General features: G+C 39.3%; 1 protein-coding gene across 2 annotated transcripts in view; it reads left to right on the forward strand.

Annotated features, from left to right (window-relative positions):
* cdin1 (CDAN1 interacting nuclease 1) overlaps window positions 1-13,428 on the forward strand; it is a 57,108-nt gene that overhangs the window by 30,142 nt on the left and 13,538 nt on the right. The gene's annotated exons all lie outside the window — the stretch shown is intronic.

Consider the following 13,428-nt stretch of genomic DNA (forward strand, 5'->3'; position numbering starts at 1 on the left):
GCACAGCCAGCTCTCTCTTTCTTTGTCTCTTTGTTTTTGGGTTCTTTGTTCATGTATAGTACCAGTGTTGTGATCTATCAAGACCCAAGCATAGAGAGGAGCTGTTTACCATCAATTAAAATTTATGTGTAGTTTATTATGTGTAGTTCCCAAACCTGAAACAATCCTACCGTTATCTGACTATTAGAGATTAGATAGCAAACTATATTTATATCAGGGTTTTTGTTATATACTGTAGATAACATTTCCATTCAAAATAGCTTGTTATGTTTGTGCTCTTGCAACTTTGGCATACAATGAAAACTAAGTGGGAGCACACACTTTTGAAATTGATAATCCCATCAAACTCCTGAGTTCTGAAGACACTCCTGTATATCCCACAAACAATGTAAAACAGATCAATATTTTAAGTAGCAATAACTTCCAAGGCATTTTCAAAATATGTTGTAATTAATAGATTTATAGTTGATTTGAAAAAAATAAATAGAGGCACCACATTTAGCGAATCTTACCCTGTCTATGGACGACTGACCTGCTGATTTCACTCAGAAGCTGCCAGCAGAACAGTCATTTGATTTTCAGGGAAGATGACTCATTCAATATCATTGAGCAATTGAAGTGTGGGAGATGATGTCAAGGTCATAATCAATGGTGTGTTTAATTTTCTCAGTTTTATTTGGAAATGGCCTGCTTCCTGCTTCTTTTTTTTTTTTTTTTTTTAACTATTGTTGACGTCAGGAACTAAAAGTCACTGAGGTGTGAATTTAAAAAGCCCCATTTCTCATGGTTACCATCTTTGTTGGGCCTCATTAAATGCCTCTAAGAAAGTTGGAGACTGAAAAAGGCTTTGTTTAATCTCCAGAACATTCTTTTAACATTTTTAATGAGAATTTACTTAAATGATTGCTGTCTCAGTCGGTCAAATCTAAAATAACGTAACAGTGAAGAGAGCTCATATGATTACCATTACAGGCAGCATGACAGGGAGATCAGATGTCTACATAAATATCTCATTGTCAATGTGCTTTCTTGGTTTGGATTGAAGAAAATGGAATGAATCTGTCTTTGGTCTGCCTCTTTGGTACTAGTGGCATTAGTTTACAGTAAGTCAAAATATCATAATACTAATAGGCTGATCGGATGGTTAGGGTTAGTCTGAGCCTTACATATTTGCCCAGGGGTGGCTTTCATTGATATTCACTGGGGCGGCCTTGTCCGAGTGTATTAAGGAACTGACAAAGTAGATCCCATCATGTCAGCCAGCAGCCCGGTCAGATAAACATTGTCGTGTCAAAAATGAAAAAATGTCAGTCCCTTCAGACCCTACCTTTTCCAGCACCCTTGTAATTTTTAATTGACATTTACTGTTGACATTTGAAAATGTGCCTCATCTTTCTCTTATTGTTAGACCTTATACATCATTGTCTGAGGTACAAGTGTGTGTGCGTTCGTGCATGTTTGTGTGTGTGTGTGTAAAGTAAAAGCAGTGAATTTAGGGTCAGTGCTTTGTAGTCACAAAAGCATAAACCAATAGAAAACAAGGGGACAAGAGAGTGATGGGGTGACATCATCTTTCTGTCACTTCTCATTAGTTGGTTTTAGTTTATGAGACGAGCCCTGAAGGGCCGATGTTTAGGGTGTTTGTCCATTCCTTCATTCTTCAAACTCAGATTTCAATGCTTGACTCTGAACCTTATGGGTTTCTTTTAGACTGCCCTTGGAATCACACAGCAGTGTTTGTAATTACTTCATTGCCCCTGATTGACATTTCCAGTGATTTGCTTATTTTTCATGAATTCCCTCTTTGCTTTAACTGAGCTGCTTCAACCATTGCTTGTGTTAATTGTTCTTGGTTTGCCCTCAAGCATTGCAGAGTGAGCTATGGGGACATGTTTTTGCAGACAGAAAGAAAAAACATAACTAATTTTCCCTCCAAAGCCCTCACCAACTGCATTTATCATCCAAACAATAGTCTTGCCAAAACACTAACCCCATAATGAACCCCTCTTCAGTGGAGTGAGGGGTAATGGCGCTTCACCTACAATGCTCCTAAGAAAAAAGAGAAAAGAGGAAAAAAATGGAGAGAAAAACGGTCTTCTGCAGAATCAAACGGCGTGTTCAGGGCCAGTGCCTGGATGAGATGGCGAAGCAGCAGCTATTGGTGTCTTCCAGCCATCAATCTTAGCTGGTGGCGTTCCAGAGCCAGCGAGCCCTCTGCTCTGACGGATGTTCAGATAATTGAGTTATCCATCTCGCCCAACTATCAGAGTTGCATAAAAATTATTCACCTGCTGGTGAATATTAAACACATAATGAGCCTCTTGTGTGTTTTAGGAGAAGTGGGTAAGGTTAAACACAGCATGTAATGAAATATGGACTCTGGTGTGGTACCACCTTAACTGCCCCTCCTTGATTATGGTGTACTTAAATCAATTATGGTTGGCAAAGTTCCCCCATTACTCTGCTAGCATCAGCTAAAGTTCTGGCCTTGTATTTGTCTGATTAGTTTAGCTTACCAATTACTTTATTCAGAATCTATTTAGATAATGACTGTTATTTGCTGACTTCGTTATTATTTTTGCACTTGAATTATTGTAATGCATTTGCCAAAATTATGTAGTGAGTTGTAGTGATTTTGGTTGTTGCTATTGTTCATGGCAAATGTTATCCATGCCAGTGGTCACTGTGAGATTTAGTTACTGAATATGTGTGTGGAGTCTCTTAAAAGCTGTGTATCCGCAACAGAGGACAAAATACAGAAATGAAGTGTCGGTACATGATGGATGGATAAATAGATGGGTATACAGATCAATGATAAGTCCTCATTGTTAGGAGAGAGCGTATCATGGCTTGCACAAAAAAAAAGAATTCAGTCAAAACACTACAGTCCATCATATCAAAGTACATTCATAAAGCAAAAAATGAGACAAAAATGGTTAAAAGGGCTCCTCTTAAATTGATATAATGCTTGTCTTTTGTATCCTGTTTTACTAGCTTTGCTTGTTATAAAGTCTGACATCTTTTCTCTTTTCTCATTATGAATTTGTCAGATTATAAGAGATCTTTGTGCCACTTAATTGTCCTGCATGCAGCAGTTGTGTACCATGAAAGAATCAATAGAGTAAATCAGAATATACTGTACCATTTACCACAAAATAGCTTTTCGGCAACAGAGCTACTTTGCACTGTAGTATAGCAGATTAAAGAGTTAGATAAATATATTCTGAGCCTGTTCTTCTCTTTGCTGTTCCCCATTTTCCCTCCCCCAGTCCACCCAACCCAGCACAATGGACAGTCTGTGTGGAAATGAGCACGGACGCCAGCTTCCCCCCTCCCAAAGTAAATCAGCTGTGAGATTCGTAAACTGCAAATGTGTCAGAGTTGAAAATGTTAGCTCTCTTAATGGAGGCTTGAAAAGGTTAGATCTGATAAAAAGCTGTCAGCCGTCCACAAAAAATGATTTATAGCAATATAATGGGACAGTATGCCTCATTTCTCCCTCATATGAAACGGGGGTTAAGACTTTTGGGTTTGCCATTATACATCATCTGTCTTGACCACTTGGAAATTTGTTGAAACTTGAATGCACGCACATGCATTATGTTTCATCAGGCTCTTTTGTTTTAGCAATTTTGAAAGTCATGCGCTCTTGTAATGTGGATAATTTATGTCCTCCCATAATTACCAGCAGAAGATTCTCATGCTCCAAAAGTGCATATCGATCTCCATTCAAATCTGTTTTGTGCAAATGAGATTAGTGCGTGTCCTTTGTTGTAACGCTTTTTTGATGTACATAATGAAAGCAAAACTACAATTAATGAGGAAGTCATAATTCTGAAGACTCTCACCAGACTGTTTCTACAACATTACTAATCTGCTCGCTGACACATTGGCTAATGACTAGACAGAAATCTGATTTATGTGATGTTTTATATTAGTTGACACAGCTGCAATTAGACATCTTGAGTTCTTTGTGAACTTTTTCCAATTATATCTTGGAACTGTATGCTGTAGATTTTACAGCTGAAATTGCTTGATAATTCTGTTAAAGTCTGAGAACCGTCAATCCGTTTGCGACATCAAATTAATTTTTTGATTCAAGATATTGTATACTGCGGTCCTTTTTTTTAATGGACATGTCCATCATTTTTTGTTGAACTTTTCCAAAGCAGTGATATGAAAGCTTAATTAATGGAGTGTAATGACGTAGTATATTGTAGACAATCCTTACTGACTTACTATTCAGCTGATTAGGCCTTTATGTCTGAAAAAGCTTTTATTCCTAGATCCTTATGTTTTTGCTTCCATGTGTATGACTTGTTACATTGGAATGAATGTCTTTGTGTTGCAAATAGCCAGGTTATGTGTTCCCATTTAATACTATTGTAGCATACAAGCCTCAGCAGCAGCGGGGCCATCATAGAGCCAGAGCAGATAGGGGATGTCACCTGAGAGAGGGCGCCCACAGGCCATGGCTGCTGCTAATCCAATGAGGCTGGACATAACAGGGTGTCCCCGAGGACAGGTACTGGCGCTTGTAGGGTGACAATGTGACACCTCCAAGACCTGTGCCCTGCCATACCTTACCTCACCTTCCTGTCATAGGTGTGCACAACAAAAAAAAACAAAAACAATTCTCCATCTTGATTGTGGCCTTTTTAAAAAATAACTGATATTCACTGTAATCATAGTGATGCAATGTTTAGTATATTAATAGCTGCATTACTGCACATTCCAAGTGGTTCTAATGGGTTTTAATGTCTTGACGTTTTTATTTATTTGATATATGCGAGAAAAACAAATCGAGTTAGAGCTTGATTTCCTCTGTTTTTTGAAAGCTCAAATATGAGTTTTCCTGGTAAAGCTTGTGCAGTAGTGCCTAGAACATTGCCTTCCCCCTATTTATAGTTATGGATACCCCATGTAGTGCAGGAACGTGGCCTCTTTTATTGTTTCCTTTGTTATGACATCCTCTTGTAGAATATTCCACAGCTAGAAAAATAGCTACCCACAATGGTGGTTCCTTTAGGGCCATGCAAGTGTTTGTTTTAGGGCACCTCAGTACACAGAAGTGCAATGCTGGCCCCCAAAGCACAAGTAACTTGGAATATTAATGGCAAATGACAAGTCAGCTCTGATGCTTCAAGGATTTCATGCTTTTAAGGATGCACATTTGGGTGCATTGTTTAAGGCGTCTGGGGTGTAATCCGCACTCTCAGGTCTCCAGCAGCCTCAGGATTTAGCTTTGGTTAAGCCTCCATGTCTCCTATTTATTTGAGTAGGGTTGTATGTGTGCATTATCCAAATTTGTCATTTACCATTGAGTCTGAGAGCAGCTTTGACACGGCCGCTGTGTGTATAAACGAGGAGCGGGACAGAAAGCGGCACCCCAGCGATATATATCCCTCCTCCTGTCTTTCTGCTTGCCTGCGACACTGTGAGATGGAGAAGAAAGCCTCAAGTAAAATGAGGTGCAAGCATGTCAGCTCCATGAATTCCTGTTTTGCTATGGAACTTTTTAAAAGATGAACGTACATGTTTTTGTCAGCTTTCACGATGTATGTCATCAGACCTACAGAGACACTTTTTTTTCCCCCTATTTTCTCAGTCTCCCTGCCTTTTCCCCCTTCTTTTTTCCTCTACAGTGACCTTCTGGGTTTCATTCCCAGAAGAAGTCAGCAACATTTGTCAAAAGCACAGCAAGTAGTGGGCAAGGATTAGAATGGCTTTTTGTAAAACTCACTCTAACAGGAGGATCTCGATGGTTGCCTGACCCCCAAAAGACATTCAGGCCTACATTATACTCAATGTGATGTGAAACTTGTAGTGATATTTTCCTGACACAAAGATAGCCGAGACAAATAGATTTTATAAACCGTGCTAGATGTTTGCTGCACATCACATAAAAGCCCGTGTGTACACACAGTTATTACTGCTACTGCTACAAAGTTTAAAAGAGATAACTGAAAAAAGGAAGATAATTATAGGGACGTTTGTTATCATGCAATGGGTGAGCTTTTGTATCTTGCTGGATATTTTGCTGAATCTATCATAAAGGCTAAAGGAAATTTAAGACGACATTATCTTCATGTATATACACATTTAAGCTCAAACGGCTTAAAGCTATAACAGAAATATTTATGCTTTAGAGGACCTTTGGTTCATGAGGCCTTTTATGTATTTCTTTTCATGCACTTCCACAGCTGCTTCAAAAGAATCTTAATGCTGCCCAAGTTAAGGGCTTAACTGCATCCTAACCTCTCTGTAGAGGGGATGGAGGAGACCGGGAGTCATCAGATGATTCTCTGTGTCTTCCCAAGGTTTAAGGAGAGTGCTGGACCATGAGTTCTTTGGCCTGTCACAGGAAAAGAATGAGACCAAGAAAAGTGTGTAAAAAAACAAAAACAAAACAAAACATATTCTTTGCCATGGCATGGATTTACTGCAAAACAATTCCCACTTCAATGGAAACCATTATGTCTTTTGTTTCTCTGTTAGCCAATATGGTCCTGACGTTTTGTTTCAAGGAATGGCATTAGGTATAGAGAAAGAGGGCTTTTATTTTTCCATGATTCAGATGGATAGACAAGGAATGCATATTTTAGTTCTGAATGCGCGACTTCATGACATGGCAAGTGTTTAACAGCTTTTTGTGGATGATTGTGATTGCCATGATTTTTTATTCATTGATTTTGTTTGGTTGACTCTCACTATGAGGAGTAGCCTTGCTTTATGTATGGTGTAGGTTACTTATTCTTATTTTTAATGGTATATGTCAAGATTTAATTGAACCTTTTAAGAGCTACTTGGATTTAATCAGTGATGTTTTACATGCTACAAATGAATAGTTAGGGTTGCCAATTTATCTTAGCTTTAATTTATATGTTATTTAGCAATGCCTGGGTACAAAAACAACCAACACTCTTTCTATTTCAGACCATACAGCAAATAGAATATTTTTACCAACTGACAGCCAAGGAAACAATGCTTCATATTTCTGCCTTTGTGTTTAAAGAGCAGCTCTGTGTGTACCAGATAATGTGCTGGTACTCATGGTCTGTGGAGGCCCATCAGTCACTGTGTGGAGCTGGCCGCTTGTGATAAGTGGTTCCTTATAGATAACCTAGACAGTAGGCTTCTTTTTATAGGCCCGCTGTCCCTCACATAACCTTGTTTTTTTCCCACCCATGCTTATTTTCTTTCTTTTACAGTGATTTCACCTTCTTGTTAAGGCTTCTTACTGTGTTCACAACTTTTTCCATTCAATTTCCAAGCAGTTACTGAATTAATTTCCATGTAAACAGTAAATATGTTTTACTTGCAGAAATTGAATCTCATACAAAAGATGGACACGTACATACGGTGACTGTGCATACACTTGAATTTGTAGTATTTTAGTTTTTGTTATTTAGTGGAATCCTGGCTCAGTGTTAGCTCCTGTGAGTATTGACTGCAGAAGGATCCTGATAAACGGCTTTTGATGATTTATACCTAGAACAAAGCTGAACCAAGAAGACAAGGTTCTCCCCCTTTTTTCCTTTTGCCCCCCTTTTTATTGGCACGGTTCTCAGACAATGCAGTCAATAAGAAAAATAACAAAATAATTTGAAACAAAGCTGTAGAAACCTGCATCACCAAAACACCAATCAGCGTCGTCTCCACAATAAATGACGTCAAAAAACAATAAATGACGTCAGGGATGCTGTTTTGAATTTGCACCCATCATTCTTAATTTATAGTTAAGAAAAGATTTTTACTTTTTTCATTCATCATATGACCTCATCACTCAAGAAAAATAATGTTGATATATGGTTTGAATTGTTTGTTTCAGTATGTAAGACCTATATCTGATTGTACCTCATGGCAGTCATTTTGATTGATGTACCATAAGTGACTGAATTTAAATACCAGATGAAGAGGTATTTGTTTTTGTGAACTTTGCTTGATATTTCAGTATTAATTCACTTCAGGGCGTTGTTGCCAGAAACGCTGAAAGAGATACAAGCACATCTGAGTCTTTCCTCACTGGCCTGGCATTTGTTAAAGAGCTTCGTCAGGACCCTCTTCCCCCATCATTGTTCCCAGGCAGCCCTCTCCCTCTCCCATCTCTGGTTTGAGTTTCACGTCTCTCGGCGGTCTGATTGCCTGATAGCTTAAACATCTCTGCCTGCCTATCCCTTAGTGGGAGTGTGTAATCAAAGACACATGAGGAGCCTGTGTCCAAGTGCTGACCTTCTGATTTTGCTCATCAATTCTGGAGGTTAATGTACAAGATCTATTAGGTCAACAGATTTGTCTCCACAAGCTCTGTCAGGCCTATAAATGATTAAAAAATGCACTTGGCCACTGAACCCAATAAAACGTATTAGTTCTTTCTCCTCTCTTGTGTAAAATATGCTAACATGTTTTGTCTCTGTTATGTCTTTTAAATGTGCATCATAACAAAACCCGTAGTGATTTAGGCTTAAGGAGTTCACAGGGTAATGATATCCAAATTCCAACTCTGTCCGCTGTCGATGTAACGTTTCATCATACGCGGGAAGTTGAAACAGGCGATACCCAATCCTTTCCTTTTGGACTGATGCAAGATAACAGAGGCATACATTTCAGAACAAGTGAAATATAAACTCTGCGCAGAGTTAGGGGGCTTTGAGCCAGCCCCTTTGAATGGCCGCCACAGAGATGTCGGAGAAATCTATTTCTCATTTTGAGTGATATCTCCATCAGCTGGCACGTTCACACCATGAATCTTCCCCCATGTTAAACCCGAAATCTGTCTCTTCAATGACGGCTGTGTGTTTTAAATGACCACTCTTATTTTTTGTAATGGCCGTCTGTGTGTCATGGAGGTTACAAGTGAAAGGGCAGAATAGAGCTGTCTGGCGAAAGGCCTCTGATAGAAAGTGCCACTTCAATTTGAGCACAGCTGCAGCTAAGCCTGGCCTGGCTCACTGTCCAGCCCGACACTTCACATTCTCTTCTCTTGCGGCTGGAATGGATGTGAAAACTATTAACTTTAGACAGAGTTTTGGCCTGACCATTTCGGATCTCTTCCCCTTATTCATTGCTTATCTTCATCTTGTTTTGTCAGAACTGCAAACTGACAAAGACTATCTCAGACACCATTTACATTTTGTTTAAGTTTTCAGACTCTTTGTAGCCCTTTTTTAAAAAGTTTGCTCAACATCAATTCCAAGTTGTTTGAGTTTTGACATTCATATACATTTACATATGTATATTGTTGTGCACCATTAAATCACATCTTATTTCTCTTGGATTGGCCCTTGGACTACACCTCTCTTAATTTGGTGATGAGGGGGTTTAATGGTTTGAGGAACTCTATCCTCGGAGCTGCTGACAGTCCTCAGCCCCCCTGAGTCTCTGCTTAGGATGGCGCTCGCGGTTAAAGAAAAGACTACTGGCTCTTCGTTGTGGTTTGAATTAGAATGGGGATACATTCTCTGAATAATGATCGCAAAACATTTAGCTTCAGCTGCCCGGGTGAAACAAAACACGCTTAGTGAAACTTTGAACTGCGTTTTCTTTTTTTTTCTCCCCCAGCGGTTTTGTTTTCAAATCGTAGCGCTGAGTTCATGGGAAACTCACTCTGAGGTTACCTGCGCCCCTGCAAAGTGATGGAAAAAAAGGATTATGGCCACAAGAATGTTTTTGCAGTTAGTTGAAATATTGCTAACCTTGTCAAATATCATTTTGAATAAGAAAGCAAACACATTTTAATCAGGGTTTTAAAGGCAGGGTTTTTCAAACTGTGACTCTAGGAGAAAGGGGTCAGCTAATTGCAACATTTGATGTCATGTTTGGTCTTTCTCTCCATTTTGACACGACTGCCTGGAAGCGCGCTCGCTCTCTCTGCTCTCTGTGTCTCTGTCTATGTCACACACACACAGTTTATCACACACACTCAAATGAAAAACTACTGAAAGGTCCCGGAGTTCTCAATGCTGTAATCTTCATAATGTCTTTCTTCTACTCCCTGTCAGCCCTTCTCTCAACTTCAACCTCCAACCTCTTCTTGTATGCATCACTGAAACTTGGGCCACTCCACACAGACACTGACAGTGGTGAAATTTAAGGAGGTTATTCATAATTTTGTGAATGAATGTGCATGTCATTGTGTGGAGAGTGAGGTATGTCAGTGTTCAGTCTACAATCCGTCTTTCAGTCTTCTTGTTAAAATACAAACCCAACTTGGACCGATCTCCCACCAACCTATAACAGGTTAATCTTTCAAACACACAGTCCCAAATCTCTTTGGGTCTCATAATTACTATTTTAACAGCAGCAATGGGGGGATAGAGGGATATACATTGTAAATTATGTTTGACAAGGTGGGGTTAGTGGTTTTGTCGTGGCTTGTCTTTAGTTATTACTCATACTTCCTCCTGCCATAGATAAGGTCTGTTGGTGAACATACCAAGGTGAGCGCTGGCGCAGGGCCCTTATCGCCAGCATTGATTTAGGGCAAAAACCCAGTGACAGAGGTCATTGTGCAGTAAAGCTATCCATCATTCAGGTTTGATTTCTGCTCAGACCTGTCTCCAAGTTGTCTACACATAGGTAGAGGCCACGGGGGGGGGGTTGGAGTGGTGGGAGGTGCAATTAGGAGCTCTGGGTAGTACTAACTGTTTGTAAAGAGATGACTAGAATTAAGCATTTTAAGGCTGATTACAGGTTGACTCATATTTTTGAACGATGTTGCGGTATAATTTACAATTAAAGTAACAGTGTAAACTTTTCTCAATCCTTTAATTACTGTATGTAATCCACAAACTATTGGTCTTACATTTAAAGGTTTAACATGCTTCTGAAAAAACTGTAACCATTTGCCCTGTTTTTTTTGTTTTGTTTTTTTACCAGTAGCTGATTTGCCTGTCTTTCCACAGTTTATTTTACCACTTAATTCTCCATGTGTCCTAGAGATTTTCTTGGTATGTGTTTGAGATGCTCACATTTTCCCCTATTTAAAATTCAAGGTAGGTCTCAGCCTGTGGTAAATAAATTTACACATCATAAACACAGGAGATGAATGTTTTCCCCTTTGCAGGGGTATTTTTTCAGATGTCTGAAGATGGGTATTTATTGCTGTTAATGTTGTTCATGGCCTTCATGGCTAGACTTGTAACTTTTGGCTTAAATGTTCTATTTATCCTGGCATCAACTTGTGGAGCTCATAGTTTCAAATATGCTATGAGTCATATTGATTTGTCATAAAAATTATTTATTGCACTTTTTTCTCGAACTTTTGCAAAAGTTGGAAGCTGTCAGAGATTCTCCTGGAGTGATTGCGTGTAAATGGTTGTTAACTGGCTGTGCTGAATCCTGAGGGGAAAGGTATTCTTGTTGAATCTAAAGATCTCTTTAGTTATGCTGAAATACCTAGCAAGTATAGCGGTGCTGCTCACTCTAGCCTTGCAAAGGATAACTTAAGTAGCTAATTACACTTCATTCTGTAATCAAACCCATGTCAGGTTGTCTGAGAACCAGGATTTATGTGGTGGATTTCAGTTAAATACAAGGGCAGCTTAAACATTTTATGGTTCTCTCCTCAAATTAAAGTTTTTTTCCCCAATCCCCTCTAAAATGTGTCATATCCCATTACGCAAATTTGGATATGGTAAATTAGTGAGGAGAGTGCTTACGCTATGAATATGTTGACTTTTTTTGTGCTGTGTGCAGAGGGTTAGCTTGCTGGGGGTTGGGGGTGTCTTTAACTCTAAAAAGTTGTCTTGAATTTCCTCCCCTCGGAAGATGATGTGTTTTTGCAATTCAAATATTTGCTCATTCTCTTCTCCATTGCAAAGCTCCCTTTGAAGCGCGAGAGTTCTATCAGGACCAATGACAGTGTGAGTGTGCAGCGTGACAGCGCAAGAGGCAGTGCTGGACTATTTCTAACTGCATATTTAAATAGCAAGGAAATCCAAAATCAAAAATGTATGCAAATGACGGCATGTTTTGCATGCTGATATTTTTATGATTTGGAGCTTGCATATTCAGGTGGTGTTCAGTACGTGCCTAGCTTTAGCAACATTAATCAGAATTACTTCACGTCTTCACCCCATCCTTGATCTCCTTCTAAACAAACATTTGTGGGGGTGGAAGGCCTGCAATTTGGCAGATTTACTTTTAATTAAAGTTCTGCTTAATGTTTTTATAGACTGTTTTAAGTGGAAAGGCATATTTAAGGCCATCTTAGAAAAGGGTGTAACCCAGAAACTCTAAATACTTGTATTTTAATGATTTTATTCTGTTGCAAATTATGGAAGACTCAGCTACCTGATCATCACAGCTGTATACTGCCTTTGTCATGTTATCTGGGAAAGCTTCTTTTCTCTGAAATTAAGATTTTCAAAGTATTCATAATATTGAACATTTTCACTATGACACTGTAATGCGGGTGCTTTGGGAAATGTACTATATGTGTAGCTGTTTATGCAATAAGAAACATATGGAGACAAAGCCTTCAAAACGGGCCTGAGGCTTGTCTGCACTCCTTAAGGTATAGAAAATACAGTATAAAATAATTAATTGAATTGTCATCTGTATGAGCAGCCCTTGCTCTCTGCACCCTATAATTCCAACCTCTTTCTCCCCCTTTCCCTCACCACATTTTTTCTCTTCTTTTTTTTTCTAAACAGCAATTAATCTCATTTTTAGTCCAATTTCCAGCCCTCTGCTGGAGTCAGAGCGATTCCCCTGTTTTGTTCCTATTTGGCTTGGTTCCTCTGCATAGTCATTAAGGGCCCAATTAATGTCACCCTTTAGCTGAAGAGTGCTCATTTTTATTGGGGAGCTGACAGTCACCGCCATGAGTGCCGCAGTGTAATATGCATTAATTGCCCCGTAACACTGGTAATTACCAGTTCTTCAAGCCTCTCAGTAAACTGTCATGCCCAGACACGACTGCTTTGAAATAGATTACTCATTAGGGGGACCTGCCCTGTTTTCCAATGGGGGCTCGCTGGGTTGGCATAAAGACGAAAAAAAAATCTTGTGCTTGAACAAATAGTTGCCAAGAGCAATTTCCTATTACAACTTCCCGGTGACGGCTTTTCTCTTTCTTTCTGTCTTTCTTTTTTTTTTCGTCAGATGGCATTCCAGCCGTCACTTGAGGTAAAGATCAGAAGTAGAGTTAGAGGTCCATCACAGATCTTGCTGATAGCAGTTGGTTTGTCTTCTCGTCCCAGTTTGACTCCTTGAATTAAAATGTGCCTTGGGATTTCACCATTCAGCACATTATCTTGGATTTAACTGACTTCTTCCGTATTCATAGTATTTTGTTCATTTTTTTTTTTTCCTCGCTTTTGTTACAACATTGCCCCGAATGCCCAGAGACAAGTGTATAAGCGCTGCATTGAAAGTGTCAGTGTTGTTGCTTGATGTGGGGCATTTCAGGGCCTCTGTACATAA

Source organism: Thunnus thynnus, chromosome 16 (genome assembly GCF_963924715.1).
Source record: "Thunnus thynnus chromosome 16, fThuThy2.1, whole genome shotgun sequence".
Lineage (NCBI taxonomy): Eukaryota > Metazoa > Chordata > Actinopteri > Scombriformes > Scombridae > Thunnus > Thunnus thynnus.